At 43.8% G+C, this 17,823-nt stretch overlaps 3 pseudogenes across 10 annotated transcripts in view; 2 read left to right on the top strand and 1 right to left on the bottom strand.

The window, feature by feature from the left end:
- The window catches only part of LOC308576751 (beta-1,3-galactosyltransferase 1 pseudogene), a 154,385-nt pseudogene that overhangs the window by 14,234 nt on the left and 122,328 nt on the right, over window positions 1-17,823 (top strand). Inside the window, exon 2 of one of the 2 annotated variants that reach the window (XR_014013464.1) lies at window positions 12,050-12,086. The exons of the other annotated variant lie outside the window; for it this stretch is intronic. The product of XR_014013464.1 is annotated as a beta-1,3-galactosyltransferase 1 pseudogene (transcript). Of the gene's footprint in view, window positions 1-12,049; window positions 12,087-17,823 lie in introns of those variants that run through there. 2 annotated transcript variants of the gene reach the window in all.
- The window catches only part of LOC308576824 (beta-1,3-galactosyltransferase 2 pseudogene), a 62,996-nt pseudogene continuing 53,727 nt past the window's right edge, over window positions 8,555-17,823 (bottom strand). For 2 of the 6 annotated variants that reach the window (XR_014013456.1, XR_014013458.1), the window contains exon 2: window positions 8,555-10,647. The product of XR_014013456.1 is annotated as a beta-1,3-galactosyltransferase 2 pseudogene (transcript). The other 4 variants (XR_014013460.1, XR_014013461.1, XR_014013462.1 and 1 more) reach the window with 4 other exon arrangements.
- LOC308576786 (beta-1,3-galactosyltransferase 1 pseudogene) overlaps window positions 16,568-17,823 on the top strand; it is a 43,846-nt pseudogene continuing 42,590 nt past the window's right edge. Inside the window, exon 1 of one of the 2 annotated variants that reach the window (XR_014013459.1) lies at window positions 16,568-16,801. The product of XR_014013459.1 is annotated as a beta-1,3-galactosyltransferase 1 pseudogene (transcript). The remainder of the gene's footprint in view (window positions 16,802-17,823) is intronic. The other variant, XR_014013457.1, reaches the window with a different exon arrangement.

Here is a 17,823-nt window from a genome sequence, read left to right as displayed (position 1 = left end):
CACAAACAATAAAAAATTCCAGAATTTATACATAAAAAAACTACTAAAATATAAAAATACAAAAACAAAACACATAAAGAATACACAATAAGAAACAGTTAGCAATAGAAGAGAGAAAAAGAAAAGAAAAAAGAAAGAATAAGAACAAAGAAAAAAGCCAAGAGACAAAACAGAAAATAGATTAATATTTTCAAATCTTATATTTCAATCACTAGTTTCTTGACCTCCTCACACGTCCCATTTTGTATTCCAGTTCAAATATTAAATTCAGCAAATCCTTACCCTCTAACATTTGTCCTCACTCGAGATATTAACCTATTATAAATGTCAATTTTCCAGTTATCAATCCTTATTTACATTTTCTTAGAAATCTTTTTACCAATACCAATTATTTTCCATCAGATATCGTTTTAACATTCCTTAATTTTACAGTACTTCTGCAGATAGTCTTTAAATTTCTTCCAGTCTTCCTCCACCGACTCTTCTCCCTGGTCACGAATTCTGCCAGTCATTTCTGCCAGAGATGGACCAGCATCTTGGCCCCCATAGCTAGGAGGATGTGGATCAGGGGTCAGCAAACTTTTTCAGCAGGGGGCCAGTCCACGTCCCTCAGACCGTGTGGAGGGCCGGACTATATTTTGAAAAAAAGAGAAAAAGAACAACTTCCTATGCCCCACAAATAACCCAGAGATGCATTTTAAATAAAATGACACGTTCTACTCATATAAAAACACGCTGATTCCCGGACCGTCCGTGGGCCAGATTTAGAAGGCAATTGGGCCGGATCCGGCCCCCGGGCCTTAGTTTGCCTACCCATGATGTGGATGATGACAAGGGGAAGGGATTTTGAGTTAAGTAAATCCTTGCTATTAGAAAAAGAAGCTTAGAGATACTTTTATGATAATATCTGAATGCCTGCACCAGTAGCATACTGGAGTAGATTTGGAAAGTATTTGGAGCTAATCATACGGTAAGATTTCCTTTCTTAAACATTTTGGCTTCTTGTTCTTCCTCATTCCTCATGTAGTGTCAGAGCATTCTGAAATAAAAAAATTAAGGTCTTATATATATAATAAATGCTCATAAATGTAACAACGAAGCACGTACATAGATATGTGGACCACATGTCTGGAGCAGCACAGGAAGACATCCTGAAACTATTTTGACTCCCAAACTGACCAAATGTTTTCTCTGCAAGGAGCAAAAGGGTGAGGGAACCTTCCCATTGTCTCAGGAATTGGGTAATCGCCATCTCAAAGGAATGGCCAGACTACTGGGAGAGGCAATCAGATAACCTGACAGACACGAAAAGCAACAACATTCAAATTTCTGTTGTAGACCACCTTTTCTGTGATGTAGGTATGATGTATGGAGGGGTGGTCTTGAGCTCCAGGGCAGGGAATGTCTATATAAGGGCAGGCACACCTTGATTCTGGGTCCTCCTCTTTTCCTGCATGTGAGGGGACCACCCTGTTGCAACAGTTCAATAAAGATCAGGCTTACTAGCTGCTTTGCTTCTCAATATTCTCTAGTTGGCCTCCGTTATTTTCTCCTACTGATGGAGAACCTATAAAGAACTCTATAAGGGCTCTTGTGCTTCCCATAAGGGCATAAGGGCAGATTTTGTTTACAACAATTCCTGGTAGGTAAGCTGTTAAATCCAGTGATCAACTCATCAGGGAAGTCATCAATAGGACTAAGCCTGTGTGAAACAGGGAGGGGTGAGGCTCCTCCATAATATACCGGTATGTGTGTTAGTTGGCAGGGAAAGAAAAGGTTTAGGGTTTCAGCTTGGGTGACATAGACGGAAGGAAAACCATTTTTGTTTTTAATTATAAGTGCACAGAGTAAGAGGAGACACACAAAAAAGAAGAAACAAGAAATAATACCCATGTTGAAAGCAAAAGAGATCAACAACAAAAAGATATTGTGTATATTAAAAAGGGGGGGGGGAATTGTTGTAGTTAACCATACATTACCGGTAATCTAATATGGTATTTGTTATGTACTGAAGTTCTCACGCTGGGCCAGCAGGGGGATACTGTAGATAGCACGGATCTTGGATGTGGTCAGGTGGAGTTCCGGGGCTATCTTATTGATGCCTCCAGCCTTCACTCGACCACATCCAAGATCCTGCTGGCCCAGGGTGAGAACTTCAGGAGGACTTCCGGGTTGGCGCCTCTGGCAATGGCGGAGCTCCTCCGATCGGGAGGAACTTGCTCCGTGAAAAGCAGGGTCTGACCGCCACGGTGAAGGCGGAGACCCATAGAAATCACAGACAGGAGAAGCCTGTGAACTTGGGATTCGGCTGGCACCCTTTGCGCCTCCCCTACTCGTGGGGAAACCCTGTTTTGGGGATCCGGAGCGACGTGGGGTGAGCAGCGCGGTGCTTTGAATTGACCGCTTCTTTCACGGAGTGAAGCCGCATTGCTGTTGCCGGAGAGCGCTGACTTTTTCCTGTGGACAATTGGATTTTAAATGACTACCCGTGAGTAGAACTGAAAATTGGATCTTGAAACACTTTAATTTGGCGCCGAAGCGGGAAGGCTCTAAACAGGAAGTCCGCCTCCCGTTTTTGTAAATAGATTGAAGCAAAGACGTTACAAGCTAAAGTCTTTGAAAGCTTTTGATAAAGGATTAAATTCCCACCGGACAAAAATATATAACCCCTCTTGGAAGCAGGAGAAGAGGGGGGAAGTTTTGGATCTAGTGTGCCTGCAGAAGAGAGTGAAAATCAAATTGCCACTGCTCTGAACCTGGAAAAGGGCTGCCAGATGACGTTCGGGGAATGTTTATTGACAGAACAGATTTGACAGCTAGCTAAAATAAGAAAGGCACTGTTTCCATTGTCATCTTCTGCGTTTAAAAATGGAGGAAAAAGTAACCGAAAATTGAAACTATTGTTATTTGCTTGAGTCGTGCTTGAAAGAATTGATACAAATGGAGACTGTTTCCCTCTAGAGGGAGCATGTAAAACTGTTACAGGAGTGCAACAGGGAGATCTCCAGCTGCAAGATAAAGATTCTGAAAACTAGAGTCTGACCTTGGACCATTCAAAATGTTGATAGGAAAAGCTATTGTGACTGTATTATACAAGATAAACTACTCGCTGGAACAGCTCCATAAAAAGACAGATGACACGATCTCTAAAATTGACAACTTGGAACGGAACGTGACTAATTTGAGTCAAAAAGTGAGTGCCAATACAGAAACAATTCAGGAGTTGGTACAGGAACATATCTTGGTTGGACAAATGGTGGAGGAAAAGGAGAAAGCTGATGATGTGAAAATGGTGGAGGAAAAGGAGAAAGCTGATGATGTGAAACCAAAAGTAGTACAAGCGGGATCCTTAATTTCTCAGAAGCAAATTGAGGATTATAAATTGAGGTCTTTCATGACTCTAGCAAAAGTCAAATTTTGAGGTTAGGATCCCGGCTTGGATTGAAGAAGGAAAGTTGGAAAGAACCCTTTATCCAGGGATTGACTGACTTTTGGGACATGGACTTGGGTTTGGAGGAGCCTGAAGTTTTGGGGGTCGCTAGAATTGGAGGAATCCTGAAATACGTTCTGAAACACTCTATGGACTTTATTTTTAATTTTGGAAATTTGTCTGAACTGTCTAGAAGGAACAAAAGTATTGCTAGGCTGGAGTTTTCCCGAGATTGGCTCCTGAGAATCAAAGAATATGAAGAAAACCTGCAGAAGGGACTTGGAAGAGATTTAAGAGCCTCGGATATAAGATTACCAGGTTGATGGACTATATGGAACTGACGGAAAGGACTGGCAGAATCCGAAGCCAGGGAGAGGAGATAGTGGAAGATTACTGGAAAATTTTAAGCGTTTATTTAGAAATATTGTTAAAGTAATGACTGTTAGAAAATGGTGGAATGATATTTTATGGATTTAGCAGAAATGCTATAAGAAGTTGGGTGTATATAAGTAATTTACCTTTAATGGGAAATAAGGTTAAAGAAAATAGAGAAAGATGGAAAGGATTTGCTGAAACAAGTACTAGAAGTGGGACACAGAAAGGGAGGTGTGAGGAAGTCGAGGAAACAAGGGAATGAAGGACAGAGTATGGAAAAGGAGGGATGTTTTTAAATTGTTTTTGTTTTGCTTTGTTTATGTGTTTAGTTTAATGGGTTTAGGTTGGGTTTGTATTGTTTATATATTGTATTGTTTTTGTTTTTTCTTGTTTTTTCTCTTTTTTCTTTTTTGTTTTTTCTCTCTTTCTTCTACTTTTTTGTAACTTTTAAAAGTAATAATTTTTTTTTTTAAAAAAAGAGAACTTCAGTACATAACAGTATTTCTAAAAAAATGAACTTCAAATGTCCTTGAATTGCTCTGTGGGAGGGTTACCTGCCTTGGTTGGGTCCCATGAAGCGCTTCAGATAAGTTGGGATTAAGGAGAGGGGGGGGGTCTGGGCCAATGGAAGAAGGTGCCCCCTGCCAGGGACTGGGGGCAGGACTCTGATCTGTGGTTTGGGGCTGTGGATGGACTGGGCCAGGATGTAGAAAGATGGAGAGGACCCCCAGCAGCCCCTCCAAGTGTCCTTATTTTCCAGGGACAGTCCCAGATTTACAGAAGCCGTCCCGGTTTTTTATTTGATCCTGGAATGTCGTGCTTTTCCTTAGGACGTCCCTATCTTCATCGAAGAAATATTGGAGGGTATGGAGTTATGCGACACCCGAGCCAAGGAAATAAGTACAACCTTTAGAAGACATTTGAAGGCAGCCCAGTATGGGGATGTTTTTAAATGTTTGTTTTATTATGTTTTTATATATGCTGGAGGCTGCCCAGAGTGGCTGGGTCAACCCAGTCAGATGGGCAGGGTATAAATAATAAAATGATTATTATGGAATACGACGTCACGTCTCTATTTTCAATTGAGAAAGGTTGGAGGGTGTGCTAGTGAGAAAGCAGTTTTGATCCTGGAATTGTGTCTTGATGTGGCTGCAGAGATTGTTTTGGGACTGGGGTGCAAGTTTAGAGCTTCTGACCCACAACCAGAGGGGGAGGCCAAAGCAAAACAGATGAGGTCCAGGAAGATTAATTTACTTGGACCGAGAAATTTGTGTTGATACCAAGATAAGGAACTCTGTGGGGGCCCCAGGACAAAAGACCATGCAAGCAGCTGCCCACCAGGGGAGCAGGACAGAGGTTTGAGTCTGTTATCTGAGACTCTTTTACTTTTCCCGCTGGTCTTAGCAATGGACTTTGTAGCACAGTGCTTTTTTGTGTGTTGATGATTTTTTACTATTTAATGTGATTTTTAAAAAAAAGAATATCTCTGGTGACTGTTGGTGTGTTTGAAAGCTACCTTAGAGGTGCAGCTCTGACTGAACTATGCACAAAGAAGGAGGGAGGAGGAAGCCTGGAGAATTCCTGAGGAATTGGAAATTGCCGGGTTGGTCTAAAAGTATTGTATTATGATCTGCTTTGATTTGTTCTAAATGCCTCTACTTACATTTTCTGTTATTTCATTTTACAGGAAAGTTGTACACTTTTCCTTTCTGTCGGCACATCTGGGTCAAATGTGTGCCTTGGGAAGAGGTTGATGGTATGGGGTTGTGGGTGCCCTGTTTGATCAGTACTTTTGAGAATTATTTATTTACGTATATATGCAACTTGAGTCTACATTGGAGGGATTCCCAGCATTCACATCTCAGTAGAGGCTTGCTTGCTTGCTACAGAAGCACAGCACTGGATTCAGCAGCAGCCAAACAGTCCTCTCTGTGTCTCTTCGAAAACAGCTTGAAGAAAACAATTCTGCATCAGCCTACATCATCCAAGCTGGAACCCTCAACCTTTTCTTTCCCTGCCCACTAACACGCATAAGCTGGAGAAACCACTCCTCTCTGTCAATTGATGACTTCCCTGATGAGTTGATGACTGGGCTTAAGGGCTTATCTCCCCAGGATGCCTAGGTCCAGAAAAACCAGGTTGGCCCACATTTTTACACTGCTAAATCAAATGTCTGTCAGCTCATCTTAATTATCCAAAAGGGAGCACAGACCCTGTGTGAAGCATGCCAAGATCCCTGGACTCAGAGATTGGGGTGGCCTGTTATTTTTCTCTGAACAATAGAATCTTACGGTTTGCAGGAAGGGATTTTTGTGCTTTTTTAAAAAATAAAGACAAACTGGAATACTTAGATACAACTGTGAAACAGGAGAATTCAATGTTGTGGATCATTATTAGGAAAGGGGGTGAAAACTAAAATGTGAATATCATAATATTGTTATACGAAATTCTATTGCAACAACCATTTGGAATACTGCATACAGTACTGGTTGCCTCACCTCATAGAATCGTAGAGTTGGAAGGGACCCCAAGAGTCATCTAGTCCAGCCCTCTGCAATGCTGGAATCTCAGTTATAAAGCATACTGCAGACCTGGGGGGCGGGGAGGGAATCAGAAACGGACAACCCAAATGAGCAAGGAATTGGAGCGACTTCCCTATGAGAAAAGGTTACAACACTGGGGGCTTTTTACTTCAGTGTAGATGGGAGGTTGCAGAACCCCTTGGTGGCATCTTTCCTGGAACAAATGTTTGTCCAGATCCCTTCCAGCGCTTCATTCTGCAATCACATCCACCCCAAGCGTGATAATCAGACGCCAAAAATTTGTGGAGGATACTAGGCATGGGGCTATGTATTGCCCACAACAAGCCTCTAAACCAGCAAGCCTCTACAACACCCATCATCCCTAGCTAGCAGGACCAGTGGCCAGGGATTGGTGGGAGTTGTAGTCCAAAAACAGCTGGAGACCCAAGTTTGGGAAACACTGGTCTAAAACATTACAATTTTGGTGAGGAGCACTCATGTCAAGCATGTGGGGTGATCTAACCTTAGTTAAATCAGATTGTCCTAATGCTTCCTTGGTTGCTAGGTATCTTATCCTCTATTATTCCAGCTTGATGCCATAGAGTTTTCCACAGGACAAACAAAAGTTCTCTCACCTTGGTAACGCTGGGCTGCGACAAACAGGACAAGTCTAATGTGTGAGGGCAGGAAGGAGAGGGGAGGCGACATTTGGATCTCATATTAGGGGGCTGGGATGCCAACTTGAATAAAATATTGGGGGTGCGGAGCGAGGTAAGCCTATCCCTTTGATATACAATGGATAATGGAGCTCATGAGACAGAACAGACATTGGGCTGTTCCAATTTATTTCTGGCAGAGGAGTCTCCATGTCTAAATCTGTGTGCGACAATACCATCTCCGCTCAATACTGTATTGAGAGATGGCAACACAGTCAAGATAAATAAATAAATAAAACCTATAAATATAGGTTTGTTTGATGATGATCATTTTGCACTGCCTTGGCTCAGTGCCCAGTGCAGGGATACTGCTCATGCTGCCCTACATCCGGCACTGCAGTTAGCATTACCATTGGCCAGTGATTGACCTGGTATGCACTGGCATGGATTGGATCCTCAGTTTAAGTTATGAGCACAAAGCTTGGACTTGCATGTGCCTTTAGCCTCTTCTTCCTCTTGAGAGTGAGGGGAGGCCACTGAAAGCTTCTGCTTTTGTTTATGAATAACTCAAGCTTCCCAATTACAGTGGTACCTTGGTTATCAAACTTAATCCGTTCCGGAAGTCTGTTCAAAAACCAAAGTGTTCCAAGACAAAGACAAGCTTTTCCATAGAAAGTAATGCAAAATGGATTGATCCATTCCAGACTTTTAAAAACAACCCCTAAAACAGTAATTTACCATGAATTTTGCTATCTAACAAGACCATGAACCCATAAAATGAAGGCAATAAACAATGTACAGTGGTACCTCAGGTTACAGACGCTTCAGGTTACATACGCTTCAGGTTAAAGACTCCGCTAACCCAGAAATAGTACCTCGGGTTAAGAACTTTGCTTCAGGATGAGAACAGAAATTGTGCTCTGGCGGCGCGGCAGCAGCAGGAGGCCCCATTAGCTAAAGTGGTGCTTCAGGTTAAGAACAGTTTCAGGTTAAGAATGGACCGCCGGAACGAATTACTTAACCCAAGGTACCACTGTACTGCACTAGAAAATAACGCATTTTTCGCTCTATAAGATGCACTTTTTCCCTCCTAAAAAGTAAGGGGTAATATGTGTGTGTCTTATGGAGTGAATGCAGGCTGCACAGTTATCCCAGAAGCCAGAATAGCAAGAGGGATCGTTGCTTTCGCTGCGCAGCGATCCCTCTTCCTGTTCTGGCTTCTGGGATAGCAACGCGAAGCCTCCTCAGAGCAGCTGGAGGAACGTTCCCCATGCCCTGAAGAGGCTTTGCGTTGCTTTTGCAGAAGCCAGAACAGCAAGAGGGATCGCTGCGCAGTGAAAGCAGCAATCCCTCTTGCTGTTCTGGCTTCTGGGATTCAGTATATTTTTCTTCTTGTTTTCCTCCTCCAAAAACTAGGTGCGTCTTATGGTCTGGTGCGTCTTATAGAGCGAAAAATACGGTACTTTTTCTAGATGCTCTTCCCTGCTTGAGGATTCACCTTTCCCCTCCTTTTCAACCTTATCTCATCCTTCAAAGAGAACAGGGAATGGCAGTTAACAGCTTTATGGTGATTCATGTATAAATAATGCTGCGTTGTGTCTTGGGAGAAGCTCTTTGAAAACAGACAGTGTATGTGTGTGTGCATATATATATGCAACAGAAGATGACAAATAAGTCTTTTGCACAACTGGCAACAACCCAAAGAGGCAGGTCCTATGTGGAGTATAGCTTCCTACTGTGAAGGAAACTTCTACTGATCTGCTTTAAATTACTCTAAAGATGACCAGGCTGCACTTCAACATGTTGGAATAGGTGAATTCTGCATTGCCCTAGTGTAGGTTTGCAGACACAAAAATTGTTGAGCTTTTTTTGGTTGCCATATTTCAAGAGGTAAACATACAGAACTGCTTGCACACAAAAAATGTATATATATTAAAAAACCCAAAATCCCGAACAATTGCTTTAAAACGTAAAATTCCCCCGGATGGGCATTTAGGACCGCCAAAAGAGGATATTTCCGGGAATTCCTGGACGTATGGCAACCCTATGCCTAGCGACAATCCTGAGCATGGCCTGAGGGCTGCTCTCTTCCAGTAGGTGAGGTGGTGGCTGTGATGATCTCAAAACCCCGAGGTTGTCATTTTGGCACATTAGTAGCACAATGGTCAGTTCAGAGCAGACCAAACAAGTTGCTATGGGCAGCTGCAGAGATTCTACGGGGAGGAGAGCAGTGTGAATGGCAACTAACCACACGGCACGATGATCATGTTATGTGGGACCAGCTCGCTTCTGAGGGCATAAACGTCAATTTCGACAAGCACAGAATCTCCCTTCTTCTCTGAGCCATCCCCTCCTTCCTAATCTCAATTTGTTGGCATGGATTTGTCCATGAAAAATCATGGACAGAAAAATGCCCGCATGTTGCCAGTCCTCTATGCCAACTTCTCCACAAGAAGCTGTGTGTCTGTTCACCTCCCTCCCTTTTAACTCTTGCAAGTCTGGTTCTGGTCCCGAAAGCCAGGCCAAATCTGCAGCAGCTCCTCTGGCCCGTAGTGATGCACCACCACCACCTTGGAGAACTTGCACTTCTCATACTTGACTTTGTACACGTTGAAGAGATCCAAGGAGCTGTTTGTCATGCTGATGCCCAGCTCATACAGGCAGATTCCCATGAAGGCATCTTCCATGTTAATGACCCTGATGGTCTTTGCTACCTGGTAGATCTTATTGGCCAGATCCCCAGAGAACACATACCCTGGGCCAGCGCAGTAGGGTGGGTAGGTCTCATTGGGGTACACCTCCTGTGGCACATACCATTTGTAGGCCTTTTCACGCATTGGCTTTGCATTCCTATAGATGTGCCCTGTCATGTAGTTCTTCTTGGGTGGCAGGTGAGGCTGCAGCAGGTGGGACACCATGAAGTTCACATTGAGAAAGATGTCACTGTCTGCCTTCACCACGTAGGTGGCATTGGGGCAGAACTTGCTTATCCACTCCATGCCCATCAGAGTCTTCAGGGTAAGGTTGTTGTAGGTATCCAGGAAGTCCTGCTGAATAATATCTTTGTGGATGGAACTCTCCTCTTCCAAAAGGTCCTGGAGCAGGTATCCAAATTTTGGGTGGACACCTGTCAGAAAGAGACGAATAATGGAAACCCCAGGCACTGAGCTCTCGTTGCCCCACGTCTGCCGGATGGCCTGCCTCGTGGCAAAATCCTGGGGCTCAGTTATCACCAGCAGGATCAAGAAAGGGCTCCTCTCCCAGCATTTCTTTGGCTCGTTGAGGAGGAACTTATAATCAGTGGAATAGACAACCTCCAAGGGATGCCGCTTGGCCACTGGTGGTGGTGGGGAAATCAGACCAGAGGGCTTGGTCTCCTTTGTCCTCTCCAGTGCAGATTCCCATTCAAATACCGTGGCACTTTTACAATTGTAGGCGGAATTTGGGCTGCCCTTGACCTTAATGTCGTGCGGTGAGAAAAGCGTCTTAAGAGACTCCCATTTGTTCTTTGCAACAAGTAGGAAAAGGAAAATAGAGCAGAAGAGGACCACAGTGGGCAAATTATGCAGCTTGGTCATGAGCATCTTCCTGGCACCTTCACTTGCAGACTGTACATGGATGGGGGAGAGATCCTGGCCAGTTCTGTCCCGTTTCCAAAGACAACCTGAAAAAGAGAAGCCCAGTGAAAGGGAGATGAATTCTGTTCTCTCTCTCTCTCTCTCTCTCCCTCTCTCTCTCTCTCTGTGTGTGTGTGCGCACACACACACAAGGGGAGCTTTGGGGATCAGGCTGGGCGCACGTAGAATCAGTCTGCCAACTGCCGACATGCTCTAGACTGCTCATAACACCTGCCTTCTTGCCCTTGCTATCTGTTTCTGGAAGGAAAATATACACTCTCACGGATTGGCATTAGTCACTCAACCCATCTATTTACAGATCCATTGGAATCCGAATAAAGTGTTATATGAGCAGGAGGCAAATTAAGCAATACAGGTAGCCTAAATCTCAACATCTTTAGAGCGCTACTTTATTCATCTGAAACAGGGATAGCTTAGAACTGGATATGGAACAAATGATTGGTTCAAAACTGGGAAAGGAGTACAACAAGGCTGTACTGTATATTGTCTCCCTGCTTATTTAACTTATATGCAGAATTCATCATGCGAAAGGCTGGACTGGATGAATCCCAAACTGGAATTAAAATTGCTGGAAGAAATGTCAACAACCTCCTGTACTTGCCCTAATTGGCAGGCTACATAGGCTACATAATACCTTTAACGAAAAGGAAGCAATTACGAGTCCAGCATCATAATGGGGTGAGAGTTCCATAGTTTGAAGTGAAGAAATACTTTCTTTTATCTGTCCCTAAATCTTCCAACCTTCAGCTTCATTGAACGTCCATAATTTCAAGTGTTATTAGAGAGGGAGAAAAGGCTTTCTGAATCTGCTTTCTCTATGCTATGCATAATTTTTATAAACTGCTGGAAGGAGCAGGTCTACAGCTTGAGGGTACTTCTGAATTGGACCCTGTCACTCAGGAACAATCACAATTGGTAAAACTTGGAATAAAAAGGAAGAAACCTTGCAAGAATTGAGATCTTCACTGTGGTGATGCATCCAAGGCAGGAGAGATTTAGATTCCCCCTAGTTTTCATTTTCTGTTTGCCCTGCCAGAGCAAGAGAGCAAAATTTATTTTCCTTACAGTTACATGTTCCCAAATACTTCAGTTATCAAAGGGAAACGTTGAAGCTAGCTAAGTTGCAAATCAGTTTTTGCTTCATTAGTCTAATTCTCCCCAAACTCCAGGTATCATTTCCTCTGGGTTAGACAATAAAAGCACAATTTCATGTGAGAACAAAGTGATCATCTGGACTTTAACCTTTTATATCAACACTCCAAAAGTTTACATTGTGTTTTATTGGTGCTGTTAAGGGTTCAATGGAAAGAGCAAATAATAGTGGATAACCTTATTTATTTATTTAAATTCTATACCGCTTTATATTTTTAATAAAAATCTCAAAGTGGTTTACAGCATATTAAATAAAAAAAATCAATTAAACAACAGCCGGGCGATGTTCCTCGTGCCTCATGAGGAGCCTCTTCAGTAGGGCTGGGTGAATGTGGGCCTCACCCCCTAGGCCAGGTGGAAAGGGCCTTGCAGGGAGCGGCCTTCATGTCTCACAGCCGGGCGATGTTCCTCCGGCCTCATGAAGGCAGCCATCTTTAGGGAAGTTTTTAATGACAGATGTTTTAATGTATTTTTAACCTTCTGTTGGAAGCCGCTTAGAGTGGCTGGGAAAACCCAGCCAGATGGGTGGGGTTTAAATTAATAATAATAATAATAATAATAATAATAATAATAATAATAATAATTCACCTCTTCAGGAGGGCTGGTGAGGGCCTTGCAGGGAGAGGCCCTCACGCCTCACAGCCGGGCAATGTTCCTCCGGCCTCATGAGGAGCCTCTTCAGTGGGGCTGGGTGAGTCTGGGCCTCACCCCCTAGGCCAAGTGGAAAGGGCCTTGCAGGGAGCGGCCTTCATACTTACGGCCGGGTGATATTCCTCCAGCATCATGAAGGCAGCCCTCTTTAGGGAACTTTTTAATGACTGATGTTTTAATGTATTTTTAACCTTCGGTTGGAAGCCACTCAGAGTGGCTGGGGAAACCCAACCAGTTAGGCAGGGTAGATATAATAATAACAATTCACCTCTTCAGTAGGGCTGGTGAGTGTGGGCCTCACCCCCTAGGCCAGGTGGAAAGGGCCTTGCAGGAAGCGGCCTTCATGCCTCACAGCCGGGCGATGTTCCTCCGGCCTCACGAGGAGCCTCTTCAGTAGAACAGAGCAACAGCAGCTCACCCCTTCATGTGCATTCAAACTACCAACCTTCTGACTGGCAAGTCCAAGAGACTCAGTGGTTTAGACCACAGCGCAACGCACGTTCCTTTTCTAGACCTGATAGGAACCATCAGCCAGGAAAATGCCTTCACTTGTCTCTATCCCAGAGAAGGTGCCTGCCTCACTTGTTCCTGCAACGTCCCAAAGATGGCTGTGGCATAGCTTCTCCCTGAAATACCCATGTGGACATCCATGAGCATATCTGTCACTTCACTTTTGTTTGAAGTGCTGCACCTCAGCAACCTAAACAGAGGAAGATGGAAACATTTTCTGGATTCCCTGTTTAGCATCATTATTTGCTGCTGAAGATGTTGCACGAAGCTTCTCACACGATGGAATATTGCTGTAAACACGATGGAATATTGCTGTTGAGCTGTGTGCAATGTGTTTTTTAAAATCGAAACTATATTTATTATATTTTCACCCATTTTGAAGGGCATACTGCCAAAAAGCAGCTTTTTTTTGTTTAACTTTAACTAAATCTCTTAGCTTGCTTTTCACCAGCTCTAGTCAGCATTATCCCTTCCCTTTTTCCAGTAAAAGAAAAGGCAAAAGTGTCAAGGTACTCAAAATGCCTGATTTTGGCACTAGGTGTTGCTATGGCACCAGAAGCTGGACTGCTCTTCTCGCCTCTTTCCCCCTTTAGGAAAATTCCCTCCATCAACTCACTTCAGTTTGTCTTGGATGCCTACATTTTTTAGCCTTTGCCCCCTCTGCACCAACAAACATGGCCGAGTATGGCCAAATAAAACAAGCACTGTTCTAAAATCAAAGTCCTACAAAGTCCTTGCTGTTCTGGTTCCTGTGATGGCCTGGGATTCGGAGGCGGAGCCTGAGGAATCCCAGCCTGCACAGGATTCCCTGCCTCCAGAACTAGCTGAGCCGGGGCTGGGGCTTGAGCCTGAAGGGTCCTCACCTGTGCTGGATCCTCAGGTGCAGGCACCAGCTGAGTCTGCTCTGGCCCCTGAGGTGATGGAGGACCCATTGCCTGCAGGTGCTCCACTCTCAGCCCCAGGTGAGGTTGCCTCTGGGTCCGGTAACCCTCCAGCCTCTCCTGAGCTGCAGAGGCTCAGGGCAGAGAGGCGGAGGGAACTAAGTTCCTGCAGGAGGAGTGCTTGCCTCCAGGCCAGGAGAGGCGAGTCACCTGTGTACCGGGGCCACCCTGCACATCGGGACAGATAAAAGCCAGCTAGCCCCAGTCCCAAGTTGCGGGAGCAACGTTGTTAGTAGCCTGTTCCTGCCGGCACCCTGTCCTGCCTCTCTACCGGAGCTCCTGACCTCACCTGACTCCCTGCCTTGGACCCACCATCAGCTTTGATGGACTGCCTCCATACTGCACCTTTGACCTCGGACTGGACTCGGACCTCGCCTCTCGGTTAGCCCACGGGACCAGCACAGCTTCTGGGATAGCTGCACAGCCTGCATTCGCTCCATAAGACGCACACATAATATAATGTCTCTTAACTCTTGAGTTGTTTCTTAATTGTTTCATTTGATTATTTGTATTTTCTTTGTACTTGTTCTTTAATCTCAATCTCCTTGTATTTGTATTGTTACTTTGCACTGTACCTTTAATCTCAAACTCATTGTTATTAGCATCACCTGGAGTTGGCTTTAGATGTTTCTCAAAAAATATTGTTAGTTACAGTGACTACATTATTACATGAGCACTGCACCACAGCGTTAGATATTTTCACTCACGTATATTCATTCGAAATAAGATGGGGTATGTACTCTTTTTCATTACTGTTTGTATTACATTTTATAATTTTTGTAAAGTGATATGTCATGCAGGTCATAGTCTGTAAAATTTTATTTTCAGCTTATGAAACAATTCTATATTCTCCCACCGCGCTGACAAAGATCTACGAAACAGCAGTCAGTATCTGGAATCTCTGTTCAGTGTTGGACATTATATTTGCTGAATACACAAAGCTTCACAGCTTATCTTTCATAATACAAAGTTTGGTACCTCGCTTCATTTAAAGATTTTCAGAGACTTTGAGACTGAGATTCCATTTTAAAGTTGTTATTGTTTGAAGGAATTCTATAAAGATTGTCTATGAAGTATGCATGTGGTCATCGTGTTGCCTAAACATTGTTGACGTTCTCTTTTGCATGACAGGGGTTTGTTTGGATACTACACTTGGCCCAGGGGGCAGGGCCCAAACTCACCCAGCCCCACTGAAGAGGCTCCTCATGAGGCCGGAGGAACATCACCCGGCTATTGTTTTATTGTTTATCTACTATTATATATTCAGGAAGCAAGAACAAATGTTTTGTATTTTTATTGCCTTGGATGTGGTGTCTGCATAATAAACCTCACATTGGTAAACCAATGTGTTCTGGTCTGGAAGAATTATATGTTTAAATTAATCACATCTTACTCCATCTCACTTTAGTGTCTATTCTTTCAGCCAAGCCACAGAGAAAGTGTACCCTAACTCTTGTGGAGGTGACTAGAGGTTGAAAACTGGCAGAAACCATACCCTCCAACATAATTTTACTATTTATACCCCACAAAAAACCTTCAGCTCTTTGTTCTGGAAAGTGGTGGTTATTGGTTTTTAGTCTGCTTCAAGGTAGGATTGGTTCCAGCTGAATCCTCATCCAACCCATTTTTACCAAGTGACCTCTGAGGTGCCAGAGCACTTAGAGGAACACCCTCCAAAGGTCTCTAAGAATGCTGCAGTGTTTTGCAGACAAGTACAGATTCAAAAAATAATTGAGAAAGGTGTGCAAAATAGGCCTGGGGTGTGTGATGGATGAGCCCCAATGCATTTCAAGCCAGAATAAGCCCTAAATGAGGGGGGAGGGATTTGGTTCACAACAAACCTCTTATGAAGTAATTTGTTGTTCAGTCGTGTCTGACTCTTCGTGACCCCCTGGACCAGAGCACGCCAGGCACTCCTGTCTTCCACTGCCTCCCGCAGCTTGGTCAAACTCATGTTGGTAGCTTCAGGAACCTTTGGCTCCCCCCACCACCTCACTCCGTTCCTTTTGCTGCAGCGCCATCAGTGAGCCGCAGGATCCCGGGACACCCCAATGCTCCTCTTGGGGTTTTGGGGGTAGGCGTATCACTCTCGCACTCTTCCCCTTCACTCCACAAAGCCGAATCTGACATAGCTGTCAGATTTGTGGTCTGCCTGCCATGTTGCAGAGACCTGGAAGTGGGAGGTTTTTTAATGTTTAAAGGTAAAGGGACCCCTGACCATTAGGTCCAGTCATGGCCGATTCTGGGGTTGTGACACTCATCTTGCTTTATTGGCCGAGGGAGCCGGCGTACAGCTTCCAGGTCATGTGGCCAGCATGACGAAGCTGCTTCTGGCAAACCAGAGCAGAGCATGGAAACGCCGTTTACCTTCCCTCCGGAGTGGTACCTATTTATCTACTTGCACTTTGACGTGCTTTCGAACTGCTAGGTTGGCAGGAGCTGGGACCAAGCAACAGGAGCTCACCCCATCGCGGGGATTCGAACTGCCAACCTTCTCCCTATTTGGAGAAATGATGGAGGGTATGCATTATGATAACACCCATTGGCACATGTATATAATTTATATAAAATAATCATTTATATAAAATACATTTATATAAAATAAATGTATCCCTTTCATCTTGTTCTTGTGCTTGGCTTTGGGTTCTGAGGGGCATCTTCTTCTTTTCTGGTGTGTGTGTGAGATTCAGCATGGGATTGGCATGCAGGTGGTGAGTCCTTCCAGGTGCCTCAGTGGTCCTGGAAAAAAGACTCTCCTGGAAGCAGAGTCCCTGCTCCCTCCCTTCTGTTTTAGCTGGATGACGTAGGTGTTGTCCCTTCCTCTTGTGCCACACCCTCCCAGGGAAAAGTAAATTGTAGCTGACATGCAGCTGGAGTATTCTGTCAAAGGCAGCTGGTGACCTTGAGTGAACAGCACCTCAGGCAGGTAAGTGCTCACCTGAGAGAAGAGAATGGGAGAGGGGTAGAAAGGCCCTCAAGGAGGGAGAGAAGAAATACCTGGAGCACTGAATGAGATTTCCTTGAAATTGATGATGGCAAAGGTGTTTCACAGAGCAGACTTGTATTTATTTAACCATTTGCTTGGTCACCAAAGGTGACCAGGAGATGTATGCAGGTGAGTGAGCTGGGGGCTGCTGGGGGCTGAGCCCTCTGTCTCTCATATGGCAGCCCCTTGTGTTTTTATACTGTCTCTGGAGGAGACCTAGTCTAAGGTTGCCATATTTCAAACAGTGAAAATCAGGACACAAAAGTTGCTGAAGTGGCTTTGGGGGGCGGCAGTTGTTGAATTTTTGGGGGCGGGGGCAGCTGCTGAATTTTTGTTGAGGGGAAGTTGTTTGTTGAGCTTTTTAAATATTTATTAAGGTTTTTTAAAGTAATACAGTAAAAAATAAAAAATAGAAAAGAAAAATACAAAATAAAGACAGTTTTTTAAAAAAGACACATATTTTCTATCACTTATTTTCATTTAACTTATTTCCCAGACCTCCTCATACCTCCCTTTTTTATATTCCACTTCAAATTATTGGTTCAGCAAATCCTTACCATTAAATTTTAACCCGTTTATAACCCTTTTTTTTCATATTCTCTTAAAGCATTACAGCTGGAAACCCCTTAATTACTATCCAACATCATTCTATCCTTCATTAATTTTACAATATTTCTGTAGATAATCTTTAAATTTCTTCCAATCTTCTTCCACCGACTCTTCTCCCTGGTCTTGGATTCTGCCGGTCATTCCTGCCGTTTAAGGTTAAAGTCTAAGGTTGCCATATTTCAAACAGTGAAAATCAGGACACAAAAGTTGCTGAAGTATGGGGAAGTCCCGGAAAAGAGGTTCATGAAAAAATGTTATGAAATTATACGTGTTTGTATGTCTTTTTAGGTGTTTGTTTGTCTTTAAAAAATTTTGTAAAACCAATAAAAATTTTATAAAAAAAAAAACAAAAG

The sequence above is a fragment of the Podarcis bocagei genome, assembly GCF_964188305.1.
Source record: "Podarcis bocagei genome assembly, chromosome: 17".
Taxonomy (NCBI): domain Eukaryota; kingdom Metazoa; phylum Chordata; class Lepidosauria; order Squamata; family Lacertidae; genus Podarcis; species Podarcis bocagei.
The sequence above is the reverse complement of the archived record's forward strand: the minus strand, read 5'-3'. Positions and strand labels throughout refer to the sequence as shown.